The sequence below is a fragment of the Phascolarctos cinereus genome, unplaced genomic scaffold (genome assembly GCF_003287225.1).
Source record: "Phascolarctos cinereus isolate Bilbo 61053 unplaced genomic scaffold, phaCin_HiC Scaffold_2;HRSCAF=192, whole genome shotgun sequence".
NCBI lineage: Eukaryota > Metazoa > Chordata > Mammalia > Diprotodontia > Phascolarctidae > Phascolarctos > Phascolarctos cinereus.
Genome location: NW_027555625.1, coordinates 327,428,811 through 327,435,811, shown reverse-complemented (window position 1 = coordinate 327,435,811; position 7,001 = coordinate 327,428,811).

Sequence of the window (7,001 nt, the reverse complement as noted above, 5' to 3'; positions counted from 1 at the left end):
AATTTCCTGTGAGACGTTAATGAAAATAAAGATACAATTCTCTCTCTCTCTGTCTCTGCCTCACTCTCCTTCTCTCTCTGTCTCTCTCTCCTCGCTCTCTGTCTCTGTCTCTCTGTCTCTCTCTCTCTCTCTCACACACACACACACACACACACACACACACACACACACACACACACACACACACACACACACACACACACACAAGTTCCAGACCTCCTGAATTCTACCAGGTGAAGGACCACACATTTTTTTTTTAGGCAGTTGGGGTTAAGTGACTTGCCCAGGGTCACACAGCTAGTAAAATGTCTCTGAGGCCGAATCTGAACTCAGGTCCTCCTGACTTCAGGGCCGGTGCTCTATCCACTTCGCCAGGCAGCTGCCCCCTGGGACCACACATTTTCAATGCACCCCCTAAAACCTGCCACACTTTGCCGAAGATATTGAGCAATGGAGCAACAATTTAGAAGAAGCTTGTGTAGTATAAGTGTAGACTCCAAGTGAGGAAGACCTGGCTTCCAAACCAACCTCAAAACTTGATAACAGCAACTCTGTTCTCCCAGCCTCAGTGGCTTCATCTGTAAAATGGGGATAATAATGCCTGTGTGTAAAGGAGGGAAGGAAATAAACATTTATTAAGCACTTGCTAAATGCCAGCCACTGTGACTAAATGCTAGGATACAAATATACAATATACAAATATAGGATACAAGACAGTCCCTGTCCTCAGGGAGCTTGCATTCTAATAGGGGAAGATGATAGGGGAAAAAGGAGCTGGGAGTGGGGAGGTGGGAGAATGAAGATACCCTGAGCAGAGGCAGGGTTTCGAAGTCTGGAAAGTCAGGAGGAGACCTGGGAGGAGAATTAAGGGTACAAAATGGAGGCTCCAGGAGGCACTCACCAATGGGAGAAGTGGGACAGCTCAGCAGAGGGCTTTTCCAGGGTGCAAATGCCTTAGGGATGGTTGAGTGTTCCTGAGTGAGAAGGGCCCAGGCACTGAAGGAAGTTCCAGAATGAGAGAGCTGCTGAGGCATGATTTTAAGGACTAAAAAAAATCATCATTCTCAGTTCACTTTTCTATAAGGTATTAACTCTTAAAAAGACAGACCTCTTAATTCAAAACTCAGAGTTAGTACAAATATTGTCCCCATTTTGCAGTCCAGAAAACTAATGCCCAGACAAAAAATCAAATGAAACACAACCTGACACCCCAGCCTAAGTTCCCAGGCTCTCACATGTGGCCTTGAGGCCGAAGGTTCCCCACCCCTGCACTAGGGAATGGGGGCCTCCCTGGAGTAGCAATGATTTTGACCCTGCTTCAGCAGGAGGATACCAGCCCAGGTCCTGAGGTGGCTGGAGCTTGCACTGTGGATGGGGCCCAGGTTGGGGCACTTTGTCTTAGCTCCTATAAGGGTCAACATAGCCCCTCAGCAAAGATCAGTGGTAAGAAAGCTAATGACATTCCTTCTCCATCACCCAAAGTCACTTATTACCTACCACTTATAGGTAAACTTTAAACTTCCACTAGCGTCCTCTAGAACCTTGTTATGGCATGAATGTGACCGTAGTCTGTGGAAGGCAATGTCATTTCAGAGCAAGCTTTGACAGGTCCCACTGGAAAGGTTTGTGAGTGCACCTTGGGTGTGGGTCTACCAAGAACTAGCCTAACTCTGCTCAGAAAGACTCCTCACCAAAAGGTTGGCAACAGGGCCAGTGCTCTTGTCAGGGTTCTTGGCCTCAGCATCCCGGGCTCAGGATCTGAGTAAGGGTAGGTAGTGTCTGAGCTCTGTGGTGGGTCAGCTCTGCTGGCATGTTCCCCCTGTTGTCTCACCCTCAGGGTGCCTTACTACTTCAGCTGGACTGACAGAGTTAGATCCTTGCTACAACTTCGGCCTTTGGGTGTTCATAAGCTTTGAATAGAGGGTATAGGAAAAGGACTCATCCGAATGTATCTTGGCTTAAATCCAGTTGGGCCCTTACAGACTTCTCACTCTCTTCTTTGCACCTTATTAATTATTTCAATTCCAGTCTAAACCTATAAACCCCCAGTGTATATGTTGTTACTTAGATTGGAATACAAGTTCCAGAAACTATGTTAATAGGTTTTAGGAACTCTCCTGAGATCCCCCCAAGGTAGATTTGCTGAGGACAAATGCAGAGTCATGAGCAATCACCCTTTCTTCAGAGGCCAGGACTTGTCTGCATGGTGCCAGTTTTAAACAGATTTTATTCTGCAGGACAATAACTGCATTTCTGTTTGTTTCTGGTACTGTATCCCTCTCTACTTATTCAAGTCATCAGAATGCCTAGATTTACACTTACAGCGTTTGTGCTATTATCTTGTCATTCAGTAGTTTTTCAGTTGTGTCCAACTCTTCCTGATCCTTTTGGTGGTTTTCTTGGCAGAGATACTGGAGTGGTTTGCATTTCCTTCTCCAGCTCATCTTATGGATGAGGAAACTGAGGCAAATAGGGTAAAGTGACTAGCCCAGAGTCACACAGCTAGTGTCTAAGATCAAAGTGGAACTCAGGAAGATGAGTCTTTCTGACTCCAGGTCCAGCACTGTATCCACTGTGCCACCTTTGGACCCCCATTTATGCTAAAAATAAATGCTTTTGTTGATTATTCTGGAGCTGAAAGGGAACTTAAGGATCATCTTGCTCAAAGCCTTCACTTGACAGGTTAGGTAACAGGCCTAGAAGAGCTTTCAAACCCAAGTGCTCTGACTTCAGATTTGCAAACCACTTATCTTGTGGAACACTGGGGCCATTGCTACTTCAAAAAGCAAATTTGATGAAGCGGGGGTAGGTTGTTTGAACTCTCACGGATAGAAAGGGAATTCTCTTTCTCAAAGGTATATATTTGATTGATTGAGACAGAAGGGGAAGGGGAAGAGGATACAAATTTATAAAGTACCTACTATGTGTTAGTACCTATAAAGTACCTACTATGCTAAACACTTTACAAATATTATCTTATTTGATCCTTACAATAATACCGTAAGCTAGGTGTTGTTATTATCCCCATTTTATAGCTGAGGAAAATGAGATAGGCAGAGGTTAAGTGACTTGCCCAGGGTCACACAGCTAGTATCTGAGACTAGGTTTGAACTCAGGTCTGTGCTGACCCCAGGCCTAGCCCTCTATCCACCACACTACTTAGCTTCCTTTAAAGGCAGACAAACAGAAGGGAAGAAGCATGAGATGGGGAAAAGAAAGTTGTCAGTGATTACTTGAAAGGGGAAAGAGAAAGCGGGAGAAGGAAGTAGAGGATAGGATTGTGGATTTTGAGCTTGAAGAGCTTGGGAACTATGTAGTCCAACCCTCTCATCTTGTGGAGGAGGAAACTGCCATCCAAGGACTTACCTAAGGTTGCACAGATGGTAGTAGCAAAGTTGGGCATTGACACTCAGGTCCTAAACAGAATCCCAGCTCCAGCATACTTTCTATTTTGTACCATGTTGCTTATTGATGGCAAGGAGAGGGAGAAAGATAGCAACTAAAAGAGGAAATCATTCTTCAATTGTTCCTTTATGCATGCCAACCAGACCTGGACCCTATATGGGGTTGTGACACACAGATTTAAGAAGCTCTGAAGGGGTCTTGAATGGAAAAAGTTTAAGAAGTCCTGGACTAGAGGACTACTAAGGTCCCTTCCATCTCTAGATACTTTGATCTGATACTAGGTGTCTCCACCTACGACTCCTTGGCTAAGGCACCAAGAGTGTCTCATTGTCTCATTGCTGAATCCCAGACTATGCAGAATAATTGGTTATAGTAACTCATTTTAGAGAAAATTCCCACATTTTAATTGAATTTTGAAAACTCACAGAATGGTGATATCAAGGTAGGCTAAACTTTCCCAGGTATCCCAGGAGTTGGAAGCCCATTTAGACTAAACTAATAACAGCATCGACTCAAATAGTCACCTGTATTTTTATAACCCCTTTCATCTAGGAATCTCTCCACATCTCATAAACATTAATTAGTGTTCTCCTCATACTAGTAGGAAAAATCATTGTCATTTTCCTGTTTTATAGGCACAGAAGTTAAGTCACAATGATGCAGCAAAGTATAGTGTTCCAAAAGTCTTAGCGCAGTTTTCCCTTTTAATAACTTCAGAAGTATAAGTGCAAGAAACTTATAAAAGCTATCCTTTGAAAGTGTATTCACTTAATTTCTTTTACACTTACTTTTGTAAATTTTGAATGATAAATCTAGCATTTTAATTTTAATAAGATGAAGCACCTTGTCATTATGTATTGCCTTTGTGACAGTTTCTGTTTGGTTTCTTTGTTTTTTTAGGCAATTAGGGTTAAGTGACTTGCTCAGGGTCACTCCTGACTTCAGGGCCGGTGCTCTATCCAGTGCGCCACCTAGCTGCCCCCATTTGTGACAGTTTCTGGATGATACTTTCTCAGACTAGGGTTCTCTTGCTTGGGCAACTCAGTCATCTGATCTATATCCATTCAACTTCTTGTGGATTCACATCAAGTTTTTGTGTATGCATCAAAATCTCATTCTTTGAATGATCTTAAGGCTAAGATTACAAATGCAATCCTTTCAGTCACTAACACCTGAGAAAAGTTTTTACAAAGTTCAAAAATGAACCAGAGTGATGGATAAGTCGAAGGAGTGGTTATGTTAAATTTTAATAATCAACCTTTCAAATGTCATTTTTTGTATATTTGTAGCTTTTACGCTTTTGAAGTTATTAAAGCTGAAAATTCCACTAAGACATATTGTGTAGTGAAAAGTCCAGGAAATGAACTCCTGGAACCTTAGAATATGAGATAAAACTTGGAAAGGCAGTAAGTTGAAGACATACTGTGAAGTGCTCAAGGAGTTTGGATTTAATCCTGTGGGTAATGGGGAGCTATGATAGGGTTTTGAGGAGAGTAGTAATGTGGTCAGAATGGTACATTAGGAGAGTAATCTGACATGAATTATGGTATTGCAGAGGTAGAAGGTGTCAGAGGTCATCTAGCCCAAATCCTTCCTAAGCAGGCATCCTCCATACAGCATAGCCATCAGGTGGTTATTGGCCTTGGCTAGAACATCCCTTCTGTACTCCTAAGGCAGCATACCCAACTGTTAGAGGTTTGGCTGGGATGTTATTCCTTATGTTGAAATGAAAGCTCTCTTCCTGTCACTCTCCCTTCTCTTTCCTTTAATCCTGGTTCTCCCCTCTGTGATCACCTAGAGCAAGCCTAAGCCAGTGCCTAAACGCCCTTCTGTCTGGGGCTGGGCTTTTCCTTCAGGTTCTTAGCCCCTGCTGGCATGAATTGGAGGTGGGGCATGGAAAGTGTGTATGGGGTGGGGAGAGATGGACTAGAGCCTCAGGAAACCATGTGGTGCATCTGTAGTAAATTCAGAATCTTCACACTTCTAAAGCAATCTGGGAGATAATGGTTCTTCTAGGATTCCAGTGTCCCCGATCTTCTTTACACTTGATGTAAATTTACTTGTTCCGCAGGAAATGGTCCCTAAAGGGGATGTGTGGCTACAGTATGGCTGGCTCCATTTAGAGATGAGTTCAGTGAGGCTGCGTGCACTGGCCTAGCCCTTCCAGTCTGAGCTGTGAGGTATCAATTAGCCTCTTAAGTTTTCTCAAAGGTAAATATAGTACAAGACTTTATGAGGGCTCTGATGAACCAAGAGAATAATTATGGGACTCATGGTGCCTCTGGAGCTGACTAAATATAAGTAACAGGAGTTCCAGGTGAGTAGAAGGAAATAGGTCCCAAATTCAGGCAGAATTCCATCCCTGTGAATTGTTTGGTAATGACATAGTCTTTGAAGATCAAAAAGTACCTACTTCATACAGCTTCCTGACCAATGAAATGATTGTGGTTGTTCAGTCATTCTTGTGACCCTGTATGGGGTTTTCTTGGCAAAGATACTGGAATGGTTTGCTATTTCCTTCTCCAGTGAATTAAGGCAAACAGAAGTTAGGTGACTTGCCTATGGGTACACAGCAAATGAGTGTCCGAGGCCAGATTTGAACTCAGGAAGGTGACTCTTCTGACTCTAGTACTGGCCCTTTATCCACTTAGTCATCTAGCTGGGATTTAATAAATGTTTAGCATCCCAGAAAGAAAAGAGGTAGCCTCTACTGTAGCAATCCTCAAGAAAAATAAACCCCAAATGATCATAGGCCCTACCAACCTCACCCCAACCAGTGGGAAAAAAGACTACCATATTAAGAAGTAGTCTTTTCCTGCCAGTGCTAGAACAGACCTCTTATACTTCAGGGGCATTGAGAACAAATGGGAATTTGTAGTCAGAGGACCTGGTTTGTTCCAATTTCTGACTTTTATTATCTGTGTGATCCTAGTCAGGTCATGAAACAAAGGTTTTTTGAGTTTCCCTTTCCTTATCTGTAAATGGTGATAATAATGCTTTTATTATGATTTTGAATAAATCTTGCTTTTTACTTATGTGAAATTAAACCATTGTTGTAGGAATCATGAAGCCATAGCAAAATAGTAGAGTCAGGCTCCATGACAAAGGGCTGTCAGATGGCAGCAGCTGATAGCACCTCTCACATCCTCCTTAGTTTCCTGAAGATTAGCTATTAGTTCAATGAATATGATGGCTGAGGTAGAGCATGGGGAGAATTTAAAGAAAGACCTCGACAGTATGGCTTCCACCTATCTTTTCCAGTCGTATTCCATGTTGTTTCTTTCACAAACTCCATTGCTGTCACATTGACTTGCTGCCTGTTCCTTGTATACAGCAGTCCAATTCTTGCCTTCATGTTTTTGCCATGCTGATGCCTTGAATTCGCTCCTTCCTCACCTCCACTTTTTAGAATTCCTAAATTCAATTTGGAGCTAGGACCAAAATGTTACTAAATGTGTATGCCCTTTGACCCAGAAATACCACTACTAGGTCTATACACCAAAGAGATCAAATAAGGAGGAGAAGAACCCACATAAACAAAAATATCTTTGTCAGCGGTATTTTGTTATAGCAAAGAACTGGAAACAAAGGAGATG